The sequence below is a fragment of the Pelophylax lessonae genome (genome assembly GCF_965119305.1).
Source record: "Pelophylax lessonae genome assembly, chromosome: 1".
Taxonomy (NCBI): Eukaryota; Metazoa; Chordata; class Amphibia; order Anura; family Ranidae; genus Pelophylax; species Pelophylax lessonae.
Window position 1 is genome coordinate 23,094,650 of NC_138768.1, and position 22,491 is coordinate 23,117,140.

At 47.3% G+C, this 22,491-nt stretch overlaps 1 protein-coding gene across 1 annotated transcript in view; it reads right to left on the reverse strand.

The window, feature by feature from the left end:
- LOC309564496 (vomeronasal type-2 receptor 26-like) overlaps positions 1 to 22,491 on the reverse strand; it is a gene marked incomplete at both ends in the record, with an annotated part of 419,164 nt that overhangs the window by 145,280 nt on the left and 251,393 nt on the right. The window lies entirely within an intron of this gene.

A 22,491-nucleotide genomic window follows, 5' to 3' on the forward strand; every position in this document is an offset into this window, starting at 1 on the left:
TGTTCGGGTCAAACTGATGGTCGACCCGAACCGTTCGATCATCCCTAGTCACTAGATTGTAGTAGAAGAGTTCTGATAAACTTCAAATAAAACCAGATGCCATCGTGCTTAACAACCAATGAAGTAAAGTAAACATTGAAGGGGGAAGGGAAAAAGGGGGGGGGGGTGTCTACAGGCGTAGTCAGTCTGGGTCTCCAATATGCCTTATTAGTGGTGTGTGAGCTAGGGGGTTTAACATTGTGTGAATCCGAAGACACAGTGCAGAAGGCAATGATCCAGATGAGAAAGGTAGATGTGTGGAAAGAACAGTCCAACTAGTGTTGCACAGTAAGCATGTGCATGACCTCAGGTCCGTAGTGTAAGGGAGAATGCAGTATTGTCAATGAAGCAAGTCCATTTGCGGTGGAAGTCTGCAGGGTGAGGATGTGGGGCCATAGTAAGGTCCATTTGTTCCTTTCGCTAAAGTGCGAGGAGGTCTGAGCGCAGTTCTGAGATTGTAGGAGGTAACGACTCCATCCAGCGGCGGGAGTATAGCTCTGCATGCTGTCATGTAACATGTAAGCAGCCATTGTTTGTACCGCATGATTACAGATTTGTGCTGTCTTGATAATGAACCAAGTTGAGTGTCCAGACTTCCAAACAGGAGGGCGTAAATATCTTTATGGAGTGGCACACCCAGCACTTGAGTTACCAGGGAAACAAGTTGGTCCCAGAAGGCAGAGATTTGGGGGCATTCCCAAAACTTGTGAAGCAAAGAGGGGTGGCGGGTTTTGCAGAGCGTGCACAGATGGCGGTTTAAGTCCGTAGAGTTAGGTAGGTGTGGGATGTAGGCCCTATGAAGAATTTTAAATTGTTGCTCTCACCAAAATTCATTATGGATGTAGAGGTAGGTGTTGATGTATCCCTTGAGAGCATAGTGATTTGCTTCGGAAGAAAGGAGAACTTTGTTCCAGGGAGAGGCTATATGTTGAGCGGTGGATTTGAAAAGTTCTTCATGGAGAGGTTTGTAAAGGTGGGAGATTCTGTGCCTGCCCTGGGCTATCCATGAGTCAAGTAAAGTGCCTTTGAAGCGTTGGGTTTTAGATTGACATAGGTTGTTGACAAAACTGACACACTGTTGGAGATGTAAATGATGGTGCAGGGAGAATCCAAACATTAGGGAGAATTTGGCTATGCTGAGAGGGGTACCCGAGACAGTATCATATATCTGAGAGAATAACGTCAGGCCCTTGGCGCTCCATAGGGTAAAAGCAGCATGTTGTTGCACCTGCGGAAACAGGGGGTGACCCCTGATGGGTAAGTATCTGGAAATGCGCTGAGGGAACCCCTAACTTTTTCCTTACCTCCCTCCAGGCTGCAACCGTGTGCTTGACCATGACATTTATTCTCAGCGGGGGGGAAGTAGGTCCCTATTTCCACAGTGCAACAGAGCGACAAGATCAAAGGGGACAATCATTTGGGATTCCAGTGCATAGTTGGTATATCTGGACTTCTGGCCTATCCAGTCGAGGCACCCACGCAATAGACAGGAGAGATTGTAAATTCTGCATTTGGGAGACCAGTCCCCCTGTCGTGTTTTGGGAGATATAATTTTTGGAGGGCAATGCGAGGTCATCGACCTTGCCAGATGAAGGTGGTCAAGGCTTTATTAAGTCTGATGACATCGCTATGTTTCAGTAAAAGGGGGATGGTTTGTAGAGGATATAACAATTTGGGGAAGCTGGACATCCGATACAGCTGACATCTTCCAAAGAAGGGGATTGGAAGAGTTTGCCAGTTCTGTAGTTCCGCTAAGATCCTATCCAGGGCTGGGGGTGTAGTTGAGTCGGTATAATGATGAGGGATGGCTACCTATTTTGATCCCCAAGTAGGTGATATGTGTGGTGGTCACCTTCAGTGGGGAAGACGGTGCCCACAAAGGTGTGCGTGTGGTGTTCAGGGGTAATATTTCACTCTTAGAAAAATTGATCCGTAGACCCGAGCAGGTGCCAAAGTTATCAAAGACGGTTTTGATAATCGGGAGGTCATGGCATGGATCTGAAGTGAAAATTAGTATATCATCCGCGAAGAGCGCGTCCGAAGTTCCTGTGTCCCTACCCAGATCCCCTTCAAATGGGGGTGTTGGATCAAAGATCTGGAAAGGGGTTCGATAGCAAGGTTGAATAAAAGGGGAGAAAGAGGATACCCTTGTCTTGTACCTTTAAAGAGTCTAAAGGGCTGGGAGATGTGGCCCGCTGCCACTATCTGGGCTGACAGTGAAGAATACATAGTGCTTATCAAGTGCAGGAACAGGCCTCCAAAGCCGAGTCTGGTGAGGACTGACTCCAACCACCGAAAACTGACGTTATCAAACGCCTTTTCGGCGTCAAGTGTAATGATTGCTGCTTCAGTGTTGGAGTCAGCCCTCGCAGTCTCGACCAAGACTTTACGAATATTGGAGGTCGCCGATCGACCTTTGGTGAAACCTGCTTGTGCGGGGTGAATGAGAGAAGGGAGAATGGAAGCTAGTTGGTTCGCAATGATTTTGGAAAGCAGATTGAGCAGAGATATAGGGCGGTAGGAGCCCAGGTCAGTAGGGTCTTTACCCTTTTTGGGTATGAGTTTTATGAAGGCTTGAAAGCCTGTGGGTAGGTAGAGGCTGCCTGAAAGTATGTGGTTGAAGACGTCCAGGTACAGGTTTTTGTAGAATTATTCGAACGCCTGGATGATGTCGCTGTTCGATTCTACAAGTTTTCCCTGGGGGGTCTTTTACGGCTGTTATGTGACTAGGGGTGAAAGGGGGTTTACAGAGAGAAGCCAGTAGCTTGCATGGCTTGTTTCTGAATTTGTGGAACTTCCAGGCCTGAAAGGACTGACGTAAAATCTCCTGTGCCTTGGCCTACGTATCGAAGCGAGCTTTGGCCATGCACCATTGTTCTCTGTTGTGAGAAGAATTGGAGTAGTTGAGGAGAGCCTGCGCTGCCCGAAGGTCTTCACTGGCTTCCATATAGGCTTTGTTTACTTTTTTTCTGTAGACCGATGCGTAGGAGATAATATGGCCTCTTAAGACCACTTTTCCAGCCTCCCAAAGGAGGGTCGGGGAGCAATCCTGAGTGTTGTTTGCTAGGAAGTCGGTCCAGGCAGTTTGAATGAGTGTGCAGATGCCAGGGTCTTTGGCTAAGTAAGATGGGAACTGCCACGGCCCCTTCACATTAACTGTGTCAGAGTAGTGGAGATCAATGGAGACTGGGGCGTGGTCTGAGATAGCTATGTCATGAATGGTGGGGTGACTGGTATAGGGTAAGAGGTTGTGATTGGAAAAAATGTAATCAATTCTCTAGCTTTGGGATGGGCCAGTCGCCAGGTGTCGGTCAAGTGGAGACTGCTAGAAAATGCGGATAGGAGAGAGGGTGGATGCACAGGGCGAGTATGGGGGAGGGAGCCCTACTGCCAGATCTGTCTTCATAGGGATCTAAAAGCTGGTTAAAGTCCCCAATCACCAATAAAGGTGAATAGAGGTGTTGGGCCAGAAGGGACGAGAGAGCCTGATAGAAAGATTTTGATGGAGTATCTGGGGAATACACCCCTGCTAGCGACTATAACTGCATCAGGGTTTTGAGGTGCAGAACAGCAATACGCCCCACATCATCTAACGAGGAAGAAAGCAGGTCACAGGGGTACTGTTTGTGAATTAAAATAAGAATGCCTGACTTACCTTTAACTGCAGGGGAGCCATAGACTTGGCCCACCCATAGTTTTCTCATGCGAAAAAAGTCTGGTTCACTTAGAAGGGTTTCCTGGAGGACAGCTATGTCTGCCCTCAGACGCTTCGGGTGTCTGAGAACAGCCATGCTTTTATGGGGTGTCCTGAGGCATAATTTTCATGTGGGGTCACAGTTCTGGAAATGGCCAGATTGCAGATATACCAACAATATCTGTGTCAGCACGAAAGACCTGTAGCTCAATAGAGTGTCGCCATAGGCACTCTGAAAGGCTAAGGATGAATTGGAACTCGAGGGCGGTAGGGGGGATAGAGGGAGGGCGGCTCAACAGGGGCTTTGGGCTAGCAGTCATAAAGGACAAAACCATCAAAGCCTATACTTCACTTTTTTCCACATGTAAGTCATACATACATATGGAACAGCGTTACCGGTAGTCAGAGTCTGGCACCCTCACAGTAGCTTGAGTAGTGCATGTAGCAACCGTAGGTGAGCATGACAAGAGCGGAGGCTTGGAGGAGGAGACAGTAGATATCAGAATCCCGGCAAGGCTGTGACCTTAGGGAGAGGGGCATTCCCAGAGAGAACAATAGTAATACATGAGACAGTGAGTATCATCACATTAAAATTTTCAATACGTTGAAACAATAGAAGAGAGAATCAAACAGCAATAAAACGGGTCATTTCTATGACAGTAAGGAACCAAGCCCTGAAGGGAAGCGAGTAGCTGTAACTTGCAGCTCATGGTAGTCTTCCAAGTGATGGGTGGGTGCCAGGAGCACAGAGGTTCCACTGGTGGGGGTAGAGTCCCTTAAAAGGGGCAGTATTGCAGCCGTGAGCAGGAAGCAGGGCCTGAGAGGTGCAGTTTTTTAGTAGGATCCTTCCTGGGGCTCCTCTGCTCCCTCGGGGCCTGAGGGCGCTGGGGGTGAGGGGCCAGTAGTGGCCTCAATAGTAATGTGTAGATAGGAATGCAGATAATGACTAGCTTCTTCTGGGTGTGTAAAGGATTTTCCAGATTCTCCAGAGGCATCTGTGATGCGCAGTATGGCAGGGTATGCCAGAGTAAACTTTATGGCCTTGTGATACAGGGCTTGGCAGATGGGTTGAAAACCTTTCCTACGTTTGGAGACCTCCTGTGAGTAATCCGCAAAGATGAGAAGCTTGTGGCCGTCAATCTGTAGGAATTGAGAGTTTCTAAACAATTTCAAGATGTGCTGCATGTCCATATAGTTCTGCAACAAAAAAATTGGCTTCTTTTTTCACAGACTGGATAAAGATAAATGTGACAGATTTGCTGCTAGGCGTGTAATCCTTTTTGGCCAGGCCATTTTTTCTTAAAGAGAAAGTAGACTGCAGCTAGGAAAAATAAATATGTTTTAATTTTTTTTTCTAAGTATGAATCAAGGTGGTACTTGTTAGCAGATTTTCACCACAGATTTTAAGTGTGTTTAGGCAAAATGATGCCACGCAGTGTTATTATTATACAGTATTTATATAGCACCAACAGTTAGCGTAGTGCTTTATTGGTATGTCTAGGGGACAGGATCCACATTGAGTCAGAGATTTTGTAAGCTCTGAAGGGTCAGGCCCAGAGGTGGAAAGGTCACGTATGACGTCAGCACCAACCTGTATGGCGGGGAAAGTTCACACACATGCCTTGTTTGGTACACAGCCTCCACCTGGTTTTGCAGCTATTCTTATATACAGTGGGTACCCTGTTTTACAGGATCTTATGAAGCAGCATAGAAGAGTTTGTAGCCATTTGATGTCAACCTGCATTTTTTTCCAGCTCCACCTGAGTTGCCCAGTGGGCAATAAACAATAAATATAATCTCTGCCATTACTTGTTGGACCATGTGTCTGTGAACAGGTTGACCCCCTTGTTGACCAAGTGGTGAAGCGACTTGCCTTGCACATGATGGCAGAGGGCAGGGATGGGCTTTTGGGTGAAGAATAGAAATGAACTAATGTTTCAGTCCAAACCTAGGTTTGGACCAAACTTTGGTTGCCCAGGCGTTCATCCAAGTGCCTAAACTTTTGCCCATTCTACCCCGTCTATACAGTACATTTATCCTTGAGTACGGCTTTATGTTTGGTTATTTTTTTGTTTATGGATTGCATAAAAACAAAAACACTTTTGCAAGGAAACATCAGCAACAAAATATTTTTATCCTAAAAAAACAATATACAGTATGTATTAATTTGTTATTACAAAGTTATTGCTGAATCAAAAGGTTCATAGGAAACAGCTTGTAAATAAAAATCTACCACTATAAAAAGACACATACACTCACAGGGGATGTCTGAAGAAATAAGATAAAGTATGGTATAAGTGAATAAACAGAAAGAAATAGGAGAAAAGAAGGGACTCTCCTCAAAGGGGTCAACTAAGGACACTAAAGAATTAGTGAAATACACTTTATTGAAAAATTACACAAAATATATTGAGTGAACTCCCAGTACAAACCACAAACTCATATAAAAAAACATCATGACTTCGTTCCGGTGCCGCATGGAGTAGGTGAGCGGTAAGCAGCTCCCCGTGGCAGGCCCCTATTTCGGCATATAAACCCGGCCCAGCATACCCTACCGGCCCCCGCACCTCACCCTGTGCCCATCGAGCCCCAGAGACATGACAGAGCACACTTTCATCCCGCCCGATGGAGCGGTTTTTGGAGAAGGCCGCCCCGCGCCCTCCGCCGGCCACATCGCAAATCGAGGCCCCGGTCTCGGCCTACTCCGGCGCTGCTGCGGAACCAGCAGCTATGGACACCACACAGATGACACCTGGCACCCCCCAGCAGCTCTCTGTCCCTGTGTCTCCCATACCAGGTACCTCCACAGAGCAGATTGCTCAGGCAGTTGTGGCTTTGTTAACCCCTTCCATCGCGGCCTCTGTGGAAAAGGCCGTGGCTGCTGGCATGGCCAGCATAAAAAAGGAGCTGGAAGCACATTCCCAGAGGCTCAACGAGGTGGAATCCCGGCTATCTACCGTCGAGGGTGAGCTATATCAATCCCAGGGAACTGAACAGTCGCAAGACAAACTTAATCGCATCATAATTGATAAATTAGAGGACTTGGAGAATAGATTGCGACGGAGCAACCTGCGATTTATTGGGGTCCCTGAAAATATCGCCCCTTCAGCTATTCCTGAACTCTGTGCTAAAAAAATCCCTGCGGCTTTGGGCCTGCACGGCACTCGCGTGGTAGAACGGGCTCACAGGATGGGTTTATACTCGGAGGAACTCAAGACTCCGCGCCCTATCATTGCTAAATATTTGAACTATGCGGACAAATCTGCTATCCTGCAAAAATTTCGCCAAACTTCCAATTTCCAAATCGAAGGCATGAAAATCTTGATATTCACGGACTATTCTGTCAATGTCGCAAAAAGACGCAAAGCCTTCCAGACCGTATGCTCCAAGCTGCATCAGGAACACTTGAAATTCACCTTGGCCTATCCGGCGACTCTACGCCTTTGTGCACCTAACGGCAACCAACTTTCCTTTCAGGATCCTGAGGAAGCAGAGGCCTTCGTCCGCACGCTGCATCATGGAGATCAGGGCCCCTCTTCTTCTGGCAAAGCCCTTCCATTTTCCAGACCTCCGGAGCAACGGAGCCCCAAGAAGGAATCCCCCAAACGGCAACGATACTCTGACGTGGTTAGCTCTGGTCGCCCGGGCGTCCCGCGCTGAATTGTCCTTCACAGTAAGTTTTGTGCCTTTTTCCAGGATTTGTCCTGGATTTTCCCTCCTGGGCTGCCTGCCTGGGGGCCATATGGTGCTATCCTTGGCACCCTCTCAGGTTCGCTTTCTCTGTTACTTTTGTTATTGACACCTTCTGGGCTGATGCCTCGTTGTACTGTTTATTGTACTGTTTATTATATTTCTATTGTCAGGTGCTCCTCTCCCGATCCCTTTGTGTACACCTTGGTTGCCTCCTCCCTCCTTATTCTGGACTGAGACCCAGGCTACTTTAACCTCATGGGCTACCAAATGGGTCTTGATGTCCCCCCCTTAGTCATGGGGTCCTGCTTGGTGAGCTGTGCTCCTTGTTTTACACATGCGGAAAAAAGAGAGGTTCTTACAGATGTTATTGATATCCTGCTGTGTTACTGGTTATATTTTGTTTTGGTTCCATCCCTTTCTCCTACCTGTCCCTTCCCCATCCATGCCCCCATTGATCGAAAATTGGTCCTTTGTTCCTTGGGTCTCCTGGGTCCGGGCTTCCAAATGGGTCAGTTTGCATAGATTAGGGTGCCCATTGTATCTACCCCCGGGGCTTGGTAGGTTGTGTTTGACTTCTTCTTGTCCTAGATCCCCTCCTCACTTCTCATGCCTATAGTGACATGGAACGTTAAGGGTCTTCGATCCCCGGCTAAGAGGATGAAAGTCTTACGCCATCTTAAAAGGCTTAAGGCGGACATTGCTCTCATCCAGGAATCGCATCTTCCTGCAGAGGACATGAAACGCATGGAAAAATTGTGGGTGGGCAAAGTTGTCGGATCAGCTTCCTCCGGCCGTAAAGCTGGAGTACTGATACTGTTCCACAAATGCCTCCCAGTGGAAATACTCTCCACAGACGCTGATTCTGAGGGGCGTCTGCGTCTCCACGATACTGAACTATTTATCTCCAATGTGTATGCCCCCAATGTTTTTGACCATTCCTTTCACTCTGCGATCTCGGCCAGTCTTCTCACCCTTCCAAATGTCCCTCGCCTTGTTAGCGGTGACTTCAATGCAGTCATGGATCCTTTCCTGGACAAATCCTCCCCTAGACCGTCGACGCATCCCCGCGCCCCCGATTGCCCCACTCCGTTGGCGTCGGTGATCGACTCGCTCTCTATGACGGATGTTTGGCGACACTCCCACCCCACGGGTCGGGAATTTTTCTTCTACTCTCACCCCCATAAATTGTTCACGAGAATTGACTATTTGTTCAGCACAGACTCCCTCCTCCCCTTTCTGCGCGAGGCTACCATACATGACATAGCGATCTCGGACCATTCCCCAGTCTCCGTGTCCCTGACCCTCTCGGAATCCCCTCCTACCCCCGTATTTGGAGATTTCCCTCTTATCTCAAAAATAACCCCGACTTTGAATCCTTCATACACCGTGCGTGGGAAGACTACTCGGCGACCAATTCACAACATGTTGGTTCCCCTATCCTCTTTTGGGAAGCGGGTAAGGCTTTTTTGAGAGGTCGTATTATTTCTTATGCAGCGGCCTTTAAACGACATGCGAACAGCGGGTATAATGCGGCTAGCGAAAAGTTGCAGAGTGCCCAACGCGCTCTTATACAATCGGACACCTCCACTACTCGTACATCTTGGCTAGAGGCCAAACACGAATTTGACACATGGACTGACAAGGTGGAACTCATTCACAGGGCACATCTCTCGGCGACCTTGCACCGCTTCGGCAACAAAGCTGGAAAATTGTTGTCTAGGTTGTGCAAGAGTTCAATGTCCACCACCCACATAGGCTCACTATGAAACAAAACGGGAGTGATTGACTCTACCCCCCAAGGGGTGCAACAGATTATGCGGGACTTTTACGCCTCGCTGTATGCTCCCGATGAGGTAGATGGCTCTGTGGCCAATCTCTTTTTGTTTGGTACTGGGCTGCCTAAAGTTTCCAGTGCACATCTCGACACACTTAATGCCCCGATCACGGCTGAGGAGATTTCGGTAACGATTAAACGACTCGTGGCGAACAAGGCACCTGGCCCTGATGGTCTCACCGGTGAGTTCTATAAAGTTATTGCGCCCAGTTTAATCCCCACTCTCATCGAAGTGTACTCCTCTATTTGGAATGGCGGCCCCTATCTTCCGACGGGTAATCAGGCCATCATCAAGCTGCTGGCAAAAAAGGGTAAAGACCCTTTGGAGCCGGGTTCGTACCGCCCCATATCACTGTTGAACCTCAACGTTAAAATCCTCTCCAAAATCACAGCTTCTCGCTTAGCCAATATCTTATACAACTTATACCACCGGCGCAACCCGGATTCACCCGGAGTGCGACATGGCCATAGTGACGCTTGATGCCGAAAAGGCATTTGACAATGTGAACTTTTCGTGGCTACGCCGAGTCCTAGATGCCATGGGTTTCAGTGGACCCTTTGTCAACCTCATTACCTTGATGTATTTGTCACCTTCGGCCAGGCTATGTGTGGGGGGCGCCCTCATCGGCGACTTCCGACTGTTTAAAGGCACCAGACAAGGCTGTCCCCTCTCGCCGCTTTTGTTTAACCTCGCACTAGAACCCCTCTCCCGCTACCTGCTGACTAAAGCCCCCTTCCACGGGATTAGTGTAGGCTCTGAGTAAGGAGCTCCGTTTATCTTTGTTTGCTGACAATGTACTTTTATTCACCTCGGACCCCTCGACTGACATCCCAGTGGTAGTTTTTACCTTTGACAGATTCAAACTCTGCTCCGGTCTAAAAATCAACTATTCTAAAAGCGAAATATTCCCGTTAGGGGGAGGTGCTACCCGTCCCTGGGAGGGGAACTCCCTGTTCATGATAGCTTCCAATTATATCACTTATTTGGGTATTAAAATAGGGCGTACCCCGGCCTCTATTTATACATTGAATTACCCCCCCTTATTCTCCAAAATAACGAGAGAACTGGATAATTGAATGGAACTGCCGCTGTCGCTTTTGGGGAGATGCCACCTCATTAAGATGGTCAGCTTTGCCGCCTGCTTTATCTCCTCCAGACTCTCCCCCTGCTGATCAGACATAAAGACGCTCAAGTCCTTCAGAGGGCATTCTCTCGCTTTCTCTGGTGGGGGAAGAGGCCACGGATTTCCTTTAAAAAACTTCATCTCCCCAGGAGCGACGCGGGTATTAATCTTCCTAATTTGAGATTGTATAACCTGTCGTGTTTACTCAGGGTGGCCTTGGACTGGATATCCCAGACATCGCATTACGCCTACTATGGGCTCGAAGCTCAGATGTCCAGTCCAATCTCTCTGACAGCTCTTTTGCACGCGAAATGGGTGCATTTGTGCCCTGAACTTCGTCATAATTTACTTTTGAGAGACACTGCCATAGCATGGAGGGAGGTACGTAAACTCTTGAAATTACCTGTTCACTTCTCCAAGTTTCTTCCGATCCGGGGCAATCCCGAGTTTCCTCCGGGCCTGGCCCATTCTGTATTCCAACTATGGGAAAGGAAAGGTCTGGTACGTTTTGCTCAATTATGTGATTTGGGCTCTGGCATCCCCTTTTCCCCCCAAGCCATTATAGACAAATTGGACCTACAGGACAAGGACACCTTTTTCATGGTACAATGCCTACATTTTCTCACTGCTGTCGCTGGGAAACTGGCGGTTCGTTTCAAGCCGTCCCTCATCGACACTTTATTGGACTCTGGCACTTTCACTATCTCAACAATCTACAAGCCTCTTATGAGACAGTGCCCACCTGCACTATCCACCTCAACGGCCTCTAACTGGCTTAAGGATTTTCCTGGAGAAGATACACTGCCCAACATAATCAAAGGTCTCAAAACCACCCTTGGACTTACACCCAACTCGATTTGGAAAGAGATCCAGTTGAAGATTTTCCACCGTGCATATGTTCCTTTCCTTTCGGACAAGACGATTCCGGACGCCCATAAATGTCAGTTGTGTGCTGCGGAAAGGCCCTCTTTATCCCACAAGTTCTGGTGCTGTCCCTCTATCACCACATTCTGGGACCAGGTTCTGTCTTTCATCAGGGAAGTGACCAAAATCACCGTTCCTAAAGACCCTTTACTGCTTCTGTTTGGTTACTGGGACAAACGCCTACAAAAGTGGTCTAACACCCCTGCAACGCCACATCGGCTGTGGATCCTATCCTGTTTATTGGTGGCTAGAAGAACAATCCTGGCTAACTGGATCTCCACGTCTCCTCCCTCACTTACCCGGGTTAGATCAGAGCTTTCCACACTTCTTTCCATTGACTGCATCAATACGGATTTCTCTGCCCCTTCCTCACAGAAATTATTTTCTCAGAAATGGGACACTTACATACAGTTTACCTTCCCCCAGACTGACCCCTCCATGGATAAATACAAGTTTACGTTCCAGGACTCACCCAAGGACTCTCCCTTGATTTCATACACCGCAACCGACTCCATGCTCCTTTGACCCCGGACCCCCCTCCTCTCCCCCCTCCCCTGCCCTTCCCCAGTTCTTATTTCCTACCTTTGGAATGTCCCGTATTTCAAAATGTATATGTGTACTTGTAACGTGTTTTCTGCTGATTCTCGAGTGTTGTATTACAAAATTTTAAATTAAAAAAAAAAAAAAACATTATTAAAAACAAAGACAGGGGGTTGCTGCAGCGACCAAGCATATTTGAACAATGTGCAGAAAAATGATTTCATCATCGGGAAAACATACAGTCCCTGGAAGTTATTGCACTTCATAGGTAGCTTGATTTTGTTTTTTTGAAAAACATTTTATTGAAGTTCAACTCTTTACAACAAAGAAAATTGCAACCAGGTATAAAAGCATAAAAGACATTGACAATACAAAATATGACAATTGGTCATAAAATACAGGCTTGCTAGTAGGCTCGAGGAACTTCAAGGTTAGCGGTATCAGTGATGGGCTAGAAGTGTGTTGGTATGAATGATATAATTTTAACTTGATCGTGGAGAGGGGGGGAGGGGAGGTAAGGGGTAGGGTAAGGGGTAGGTAGCTAGAAGGATATATGACAAGCAAACATAATTTACGATGGGGGGGGGGGGCGCAATGCCCACATGGAAAATGCTAGCGAAAATAGAAGCAAGTATCTCGCACCGTAGGGCACCGTCTCAGCTGCCTCTTGCACAGTACAAGTCAGCATATCATACTAAGAAACAATTATACCTATCATACCAATTGTCCCCCTGTATACAAGCTGGCAATCGGTGATGGCACTCGGCTCCCGACAAGGTTATTTATAACAAGGGAGAGTAGTGTCATCAGCCTATATAGAAATATGGCTCTGAAACATCAAATGCGACAGTATTGAGGGGCTAGGTCAGGTCAGTTGAGAAATGTCCCTCCCCTGAGGAAGGCAGACCACTTTCTGACAAAACGGGTAGTGCTATTGGAGGAAGATTGCTGCAGGCCTATCAATTCTCGATCACGGAGAAGGGATAAGTCATTGTGTAGTTCATTGAGATGTTATCCAAGGCTTATAGTCGAGCAGGTGTGTCCAAGAATGTCTAGGCAAGTGCAGGTCCTGCGGTGAGATGTCACCAAACAGTAGAAGATGGACGTCTTTCAGTAGTGACAATCTTGTGTATTTAGTCACATATCTCAGTATTTTGTCCCAGTAGGAGGATATATGGGGACATAGCCAGAGTTTATGGAGTAGAGAGGGAAAACGGGAGTGGCATAACGTACAGAAGTGGTGAGAGGTGTCTGAGGACCATCTAATATGGGGGAGATACGCACGGTGCAGGATTTTAAATTGCTGCTCCCTCCAGAATTCATTTGTGATGAACCGGCGGGTGGTTAGGTATCCTGATAAGATGCAAAGGTGAGCATTATCAGAGTGGAGCAGAGCGTTCCATGGTTTTGCTATCTGGTTGGACACCCCCTGATAGAGTTCTGCATGTAGAGGTTTGTATAGATGAGATATCTTGTGCTTGCCCTGTTGCATCCAGGTATTCAGAAGGGAGGTATGAAAACGGTTTAGAGGTGTGTGGCAGAGAGAGTCTACAAAGCTGATACATTGGCGATAATAAAGATAGTGTCCAGGTGGGAGGTTGAATTGGGCCGAGAATGCTGCAAAAGGAAGAGGTTTACCAGTATGCATGTCATACAACTGAGCAAATTTAGTGACACCCCGCTTTGACCATTCCTCATAAGCGAAGCACTGCTGGGCCTGTGGGAACATGGGGTGATTGCAAATAGGCAAATATCTGGATAGATGCTGGGACAACTTAAAGCATTTCCGCAGCTCTCTCCATGCCATCACAGTGTCCCGAAGCAGGAGGTTGTGTCTCAGGGATAGAGGGAAGTCCACAGTCCCACAGTGTAGCAGTGCTGTCAGATCATAAGGTGCGGCCAACTGCGATTCTAGAGAGAAGTTAGTGTATCTGGATTCACGGCTCAACCAGTCCATACACATCCTCACAAGGCAGACCACATTATATATGCGTGTATTTGGAAGATCCACACCCCCTTCACGTTTAGACAAGTGTAGTTTTTGCAAAGATATTCTAGCGCGTTTCCCCTTCCAAAGGAAAGAGGAGACGGCCTTGTGTAGCCTAATGACATCAGCATGTTTCAGGAGAAGTGGTATGGTTTGGAGGGGATAAAGAAGTTTGGGGAAAGTGGCCATTTTGTACAAGTGGCATCTACCCATGAAAGATAGAGGTAGATCCGCCCAGTTTTCAATTCAGCTATCATCTTATCTATAACCGGAGTAAAGTTTAATCGGTATAATGATGACGGAAAACGCCCTATTATAATGCCTAAATATATAATGTGGCTGATGTTAATGCGAAGGGTGGAAGATGGCGCCCTCTACGGAGTGTGCATGGTATTGAGAGGGAGGACCTCGCTTTTGGCGAAGTTGATGAGTAGGCCCTAACACAATCTGTATTCCGCAAAGATTTGCTGTATGATAGGCAGGTCGTGTTCAGGGTCCGCTGTGAATATCAGGACATCATCCGCGAACATTGCCGTGCGCAATTCCTCTTGGCCCACCGATATTCCCCCGGAGCTCAGGGTGACTCAGCATGTATCTCGACAAAGGTTCCAGGGCCAGGTTGAACAGCAGGGGAGATAACGGGCATCCCTGTCTGGTGCCCTTGTACAATTTGAACGGTTGCGAGATGTGTCCTGCCACTACTACCTGAGCTTCGGGGGATGCGTACAGAGTTCTAATCATGTGTAGAAAAAGGCCAGAGAACCCAAAGTGAACTAACACCTTGTCCAACCACTGTATGTTGACATTGTCAAATGCCTTTTCGGCGTCGAGGGTAATAATAGCTACCTGGTTATCGGGATTCATTTTTGATACTTCAAGTGCCGTTAATACTTTTCTGATATTGGAGGTGGCGGAGCGGCCCTTAGTGAAGCCTGATTGGGCCGGGTGGATGGGTGTAGGTAGTAGGGATGCCAATCTGTCTGCTACAATTTTGAAGAGTAGTTTTGAATCTATGTTCAACAACGAGATGGGTCTGTACGATTCGGGGTCCTAAGGGTCCTTTCCCTTTTTATAGATCAGCTTAATATGTGCCTGAAAGCGGTGGGTAAGTATTGATGCCCTGACATGATGTGTTGGAAGATGGACCGCAGTGTGGGGGCGACTTGGTCTAATGCCAATTTGTAAAATTCCGGGGTATAGCCGTCAGGGACCAGGAGATTTCCCGGGTGGCAGTCCTTGAATAGTCTTCCGCACCTCTTCCAGAGAGATGGGGGCATTTAGGAGGGCCAATTGATATAGGATACTTTAGGAAGGTCCACTGAAGATAGCCATCGTGATGCCACTGCGTCGTCGCAGGGCTCGTGGCCATTTAAGGAGGTGTAAAAGTCTGAGAAGACTTTGTTAATATCCGAGGGCGAGTCCACTAGCCTGCCATCAGTATCTCTAAGGGAGGAGACGTGAGTGGGGACAAAAGGGCCACGGCACAATGAGGCCAATAATTTCCCGGGCTTATTCCCAAAGGAGTGATATTTCCAATCCTGATGGGACTTGTATAAACGTTCCCTGGTCTCGGCCCATGTGTCAATGTGTTCCTTCGCCGTACGCCAGGTTTCCCGGTGGGGGGGTGAGTTGATGCGATTGAGGTCAGCCTGAGCTTCCCTCAAGGAGGTGCTAGCTGCCAAGTAGGCTTTTGCGATGCATTTCTTATATGCAGACGCATAGGATATGATGCGTCCCCTGAGGACTAGGGATGAACAAACGGTTCGGGTCGACCCCGAACATTGGCTGTTCGAAATTCAGCCGAATTTCGAACTTTTTGATCAAAAAGTTCGGAATTCGGCCATCAGAACTGCCCAAAATTCACTGGGTCAGGAAATGGGCTTAAAAAGCCCATGATTGGCCCAGAAACATTGGGAAAAGCTGATTGGAGTGACTAGGGGGTCCAGAGGTCAATCATTAGTGAATACGCCCCCCAAATAAGCTAGCCCCGCCAAATCTCTAGCACAGTAATATAAGGGCTGTGGAAGAGAGTGCAAGCATTAGTGTTACTCCTGCAGTATATAGCTGTTCTTTTAGTGTGAGGAAAGGGATATGCAGTGTATTTAGGGTTCTGTATACCATCATAGTTAGATTTAATAATTTAGTTTCTGTAGGGACAGTAAAAGTGTTAGGGTGACCATAGTGTACTTTAGGTGACCAGACCCTGCCATACCAAGGTGACCGTAATGAAGTTTAACTGACTTAGCCTGCTGCCATACCAGGGTGACCGTAATGTAGTGTAGGGTGAACTGACTCTACTATGCCAGGGTGACCGAACTCAAGGTGACTGTAATGTACTGTAGGTGAACTGACTCTACTATGCCAGGGTGACCGAACTCATGGTGACCGTAATGTACTGTAGGTGAACTGACTCTACTATGCCAGGGTGACCGAACTCATGGTGACCCTAATGTACTGTAGGTGAACTGACTCTACTATGCCATGGTGACCTAACTCAAGGTGACCGTAATGTAGTGTAGGGTGAATGAACTCTGACTGCTATGGCAGGGTGACCAAACCCTTCCATGGCAGGGTGACTGCAATAGAAACAAGTTAGTTTCTATTAGAAGACTTATAGAACTGGGATATGGCTTCGCCCCTGTCAGCCTGCTTTTTGCTGCAGGCGTTTATAGGGCTTTTTTGAACACATGTTTGGAGTCAGGCATGACATCTGAACTTGTGTGTAGGGGTATATATACACACACACACATGTATGTATATATACACATACGGTATATAGGTGTGAAAATAGCAGAACACTATGCTTGCGCTAATTAAATAATTAACACCCATATGGCTCCGCTCCTATCACACCTATATATGTGTAACTGTATAAATACATATAAGTATGTGTGTATATATACCCCTACTCAGAAGTTCAGATGTTATGCCTGCCTCCAAAGACCCCCCCAAAAAAATGCCCAAAAAACGCTAGCGCCAAAAAAAAAAAAACGCCCAGGTGTGTTGTTGCAGGCATTTTTTTGGGGTCTTTGGAGGCAGGCATAACATCTGAACTTGTGTATAGGGGTATATATACACACATACTTATATGTATTTTACACATACACATATATAGGTGTTATAGCAGAGAAGCCATATGGGTGTTCATTATTTAATTAGCACAAGCATAGGTTTATGCTACTTTCACACCTATATATATGTAGGTGTATATATACATATAAGTATGTGTGTATATATACCCCTACTCAGAAGTTCAGATGTTATGCCTGCCTCCAAAGACCCCCCCAAAAAAATGCCCAAAAAACGCTAGCGCCAAAAAAAAAACGCCCAGGTGTGTTATTGCAGGCATTTTTTGGGGTCTTTGGAGGCAGGCATAACATCTGAACTTGTGTATAGGGGTATATATACACACATACTTATATCTATTTATACACTTACATATATATAGGTGTGATAGGAGCGGAGCCATATGGGTGTTAATTATTTAATTAGCGCAAGCATAGGGTTCTGCTACTATCACGCCTATATATATATGTAGGTATATATATACATATAAATATGTGTGTATATATACCCCTACACAGAAGTTCAGATGTTATGCCTGCCTCCAAAGACCCCCCCAAAAAATGCCCAAAAAACGCTAGCTTAAAAAAAAAAAACGCCCAGGTGTGTTGTTGCAGGCATTTTTTTGGGGTCTTTGGAGGCAGGCAAAACATCTGAACTTGTGTATAGGGGTATATATACACACATGTTATATGTATTTATACACTTACACATATATAGGTGTGATAGGAGAGAAGCCATATGGGTGTTCATTTTTTAATTAGCGCAAGCATAGGTTTCTGCTCCTTTCACACCTATATATGTGTATGTATATATACATACATGTGTGTGTGTATATATACCCCTACACAGAAGTTCTGATGTTATGCCTGCCTCCAAAGAACCCCAAAAAATGCCCAATAAAACGCCTGCTACTAAACCGGCAAGGTGTGAAAATAGCGGAGCCATATCCCTGTTCTATATTAATTCTAATACAAACTTTTTTTTTCTGGTTCTGGACATGCTACAGAGCTGAAACTTCACAGGTACACTTTTTAGGACCCCCCCCCCCCCCCAGACACTAAATCCAAAGAATTTTTTTAATTTTTTCAATAATTGGCTCTCTATCAAAAATGACAATTTTTAAGAACTTTTTTTTGTGTGATTAATAGTCTCTGGGGCATGGCCCAGAACCCTGGGTGCTTTTTAGGGGCATTTATTGGGTTTTAGGGCTTCAAAATTGTGTTTTTTGATTACCGAAGTTCGGGTCCCATTGATTTCAATGGGGTTCTGAAATCCGGGCCGAACTTTCGGGAAGTTCGGGTGTTCTGGCCGAACCGAACTTTTCAAAAGTTCGATCATCCCTACTGAGGACTGCTTTGCCAGTTTCCCACAAAAGGATAGGGGAGATGGAGGGGGTGGCATTATTGTCAACAAATTCGGACCACGCTTCCCTAATGAGTATGTCGACCCCAGGATCCTTAGCTAAATATGAGGGGAACCTCCAGTGTTTAAAGGATGGTGCATGTGCGTACACAGAAATGTCTATAGAGATGGGGGCATGGTCTGAAATGGCGATGTCATGTATTTTAGGTGAGCTGGTATATGGAAGTATCTTATCATTTGCAAAAGTATATTCTATCCTCGTGAGCATATGGTGGGGGTGAGAGAAGAAGGTGAATTCCCTGCCAGTTGGATTTGACAGACGCCAAATGTCTGTCAAGTGTTTTCCGAGGGGTCCGTAAGTTGGTTAAAATCGCCTGCCACGAGCAACGGCAAATGCAGGAAGGGTGCTAAATCGTGTGTGGCGACTTGAGACCCTTAACATTCCATGAGATTATGGTCATGGGGGATCATATGGGTAGGATTGAGCCGTGAAGCAGTGCAAGGCAGCAAGAGGAGTGAGACGGTGCATAGAATAACATGGTAAATGGGGCAAGTAACCTTTGTAGTATAGAGTTTGGGGTAACTTGTCTAGCACACAGTTGGGAGGAGGTAGGGAAATACGTGACCCAACAGGGGTCAAGAGGAAAAGGCAGTGGGTGCAATACATAAAGTACAGGGACTTCGCTTTTTTCCTCATGTATAGAGACATGCGGGTGGACAGCGTTACCGGAATCTCTATGATCGACGCCCAGTATGGATGGTGAGCACAAGGTCAAGGCCGACAGTACGTGGCAGTTGGAAATGCTGATCATAGAAGCCTGGAGTAATATCAGGGCCCAGATAACCGTAAGGCTGTGCGAACCGAAAACAGCAGTAAACATTAACTGTTAGAACATAACATAACACTCGAGCAATAAAAAACCAGCAGTATTGAAGCTACAGGGTAGTTACATGACCTCAAGTAGTTCAACAGGGAGAGCAGCACCCGCTCAGCCTGGGCTTAGCAGGATGCATTGGGCAGCAGCAGGAGCAATCAAGATAACGGTGCACATTGAAAATCCATAAGAAAAATAAAAGGATACGTGACTCAAAAAAGAATCATCGCCATGACAGAGAGACTCTCATGGAGAAAAACGACCCGCATCAAAGGGTGATGAGACGTGTTCAGCGGTTCCTATGACGGGATGAAGATCCGTTGGTGCGCTGCTTTTTTGCCAGTTCTTTCCTTGGGCTTCGTTGTTCTCTCGCCCCCTGCGGGCGCTGGGGGGATGGTGTTGCAGGCGTATCCACCTGAATGTTGAAATGGCGCTCGAGAAAGTGCGTGGCTTCCTCAGGATGCGTGAACGATTTTTGTTCCCCTGATAAATCCGATAAACGCAGAGTAGCAGGGTATGCCAGGGTAAATTTAATGGCTTTGCGGTATAAAGCTTGACACAGTGGTTGAAAGGCTTTTCTACGCTTTGTAACCTCCTGTGAGTAGTCTGCAAAGACCAACAACTTGTGGCCATCAACTTGGAACGCTTTAGAATTCCGAAAGGATTTGAGGATGTTTTGCCGATCCAAATAGTTCAAATACCTCACTATGACTAGGACAGGTGTTTTCCTGTCATTTGAAGGGGCCCCCAGACGGTGGGCTCTTTCAGCAATACACATGGTGTGGATCCCTAGGGCCAGGGGGAGGCGGGTGGTAGCAATGTCCATTAAAGTGTCAGCTCCATAGGTTTCAGGGAGGCCTATGATCCGGAGGTTATTCCTCCTGGATCGATTCTCCAAATCATCCAGTTTGTCCAACAAATATCGTTGAGTCTGTCTGGCCTGCTGATCCATGGAGAAGGAGCCTTGAAGCTCATCCTCCACATCCAAGATCCTGTGCTCAAGTTCTTGCAGTCTGCTGGAGTGATACCCTAATTCCTTTTGTAGCTGGGCCATCCCTAGGGCTATCGCCTCATCTACTGCTTCGGTAATGGTGGGTGACAGAAGGCTGGTGACTGCCTGAGCCAGGGAGGCTATATGGGTGTCTGGCAAAGGAGATGCTGACTGACCTTGCTGGGCCGCAGGAGGTAGAGGGGCGGCGTCCGCCATGTCCACTTCTGTGGAGGCCAGAGATGAAGCCGCGGGCTCGATTTGCGGCGGAGCGGCGGAGCCACTGGGGCGAAGATAGCGATTCATCCTGCAGGTTCCCCAGGTGGTGAGTATCATTGTGTGAGGTCGGATGGCGTGCCCGGACCACGTGAAGAGGTTTAATATGCCGAGGTGAGCCGGCGCCGATGTCCTTCACAGCCGCTTACATGGGCGCCGGAACGGAAGTGTAGCTTGATTTTTGAAAAAACAAAGATCCTTAGAACATCAAAGATCAGTCCAGAATCAATAGACAGAGTTAAATTTAACTGTATATGGGAATCCTCCCATTGACTGACTAGTGGTAGCGTCCTGGGAAAAGCAGTCCAGAGATGTAAGAGTACAGGCAGTCCGGTATATAGGAGGCTAAGTTGGTCAGTTATTTATAAGGTATCACAGAGACTCTGTATATTTTATGTGAGAAATACGATACCTCCTTGAGAAGTAGGACTGTCCCATCTGGTACCGCACTATTAGGGATCCGAGTGTTCAGCATCGGTTTGCAGTATATCGGTGTTTGTTGCCCAGCCTGGATGTTCCTCGCTGCCTCCTAGGCTCCACTGAGCGTGTATGGGAGGGGGCGGGCTGGCGGAAAGCTGTCACTGCAGGGTGACTCCGTGCTTACGGCCTCTGAGGCAGATAGGCTTACTTACGGTGTCCCTGGTTGGTGCAGTCGGAATGATGCGATGCTGATGCGTTTCACCAGTCAATGATCACTGGTTTCATCGGAGCTAGGGGAGTATTCTGTGATACCTCTCTTTATAGGCCCTTGATTGACAACACCTTTGAGAATTTTAGGAAAAATATTCTTGCAAACCTTCTATTGGCCACAAGATGCCCTCAGAGAGTCAAAGCAGATCACTTCTCAGCATTCAGATCAGAGCAGAAACCATATTAAGTATGTTAACCTCCAATTAAAATTAAAATATTCAGGCGCATGCATGGCTTCCGGACATGGAGGACGCACACTAAGTAAACTCCGGGCACCGCCGACTCTCCGCCGCTCCTCACTAACACCTATCTGCACCTCAATCGCTGGGAGCAGGCTGCCTGTATTCCTGACTTACCTGGAGCCCCCATGGGAAAGATCTGTCAGCAGAAGCAGGGATATTCAGTGCCGCAGGAGTCCCGTACCCAGGCCGCCATCCCCGGCCTCGATTTCACAGGCGGACCCGTTCTCCACGATGGACCCGATGCTGGGGGCTGAGAACAACGCGGATCCCCCGCCTGTGCAGGTACCAGATTGCCCACCCTCAACCACCCCTGCTTTGCAGCAGATATTAACCCCGGATATTCTGGATGCAAAACTCCAGGTGCTACTGATGCAGATCACACGCAATATAGCTGCAGAGGTGGGCAAACTGTCGGTGGAATTAAGGTGGGAGATCGCACAAATTGGGGAACGCACAGATACCCTTGAAACAAAATTTGATGATTTGGTACAATATGTGCATGTTTTGGAGGAGGAACATTCCTATATGAAGTCTACAACAACAACAGGAGGATCTGGAGAATCGAGAGAGGTGCCAAAATTTACGCTTTTGCGGTATCCTTGAAACTGTGGGTGACAATAATTTACGTTCCTTTTTACTGGGTCTGTTTAACCATCTGGCACCTAACATTGTGGACATAGATTGGTGCTTGGACAGGGCACACAGGTCTCTGGGCCCCAAGCCACCTTCTGGCGCGAGACCCCGGGATGTTATAGTCCGCTTTCACTACTACGACAGTAAGGAGGCTCTCAACCTGGCAACTCGCAATAAGTCTCAAGTGAACTAAAATACAAATATTCAACGATCTCTCGTCCATCACCCTTAACAAGCGGAGGGCCCTCTGTCCGGTGACTTTGCATTTACAGAAGCACCGAGTCCCTTACTATTGGGGATTTCCGTTTCTCTTGGTGGCACTCAACATAACATGCGAGATTTACACGAAGCAGAGGCCTTTATCAGGGGCCTCGGTCTTCCGCAGTTGCATGAAGAGGATCTGTTCACTCATCAGCAACCTCCTAGCCATCCGCTCCCGGTTACACCAGGTCGCATCTGGACCCCTGCAAGGACCCCGCAATGCCAACGTTTCTCGAGGTTCCCGCCTTGATCCCTCAGAAGTT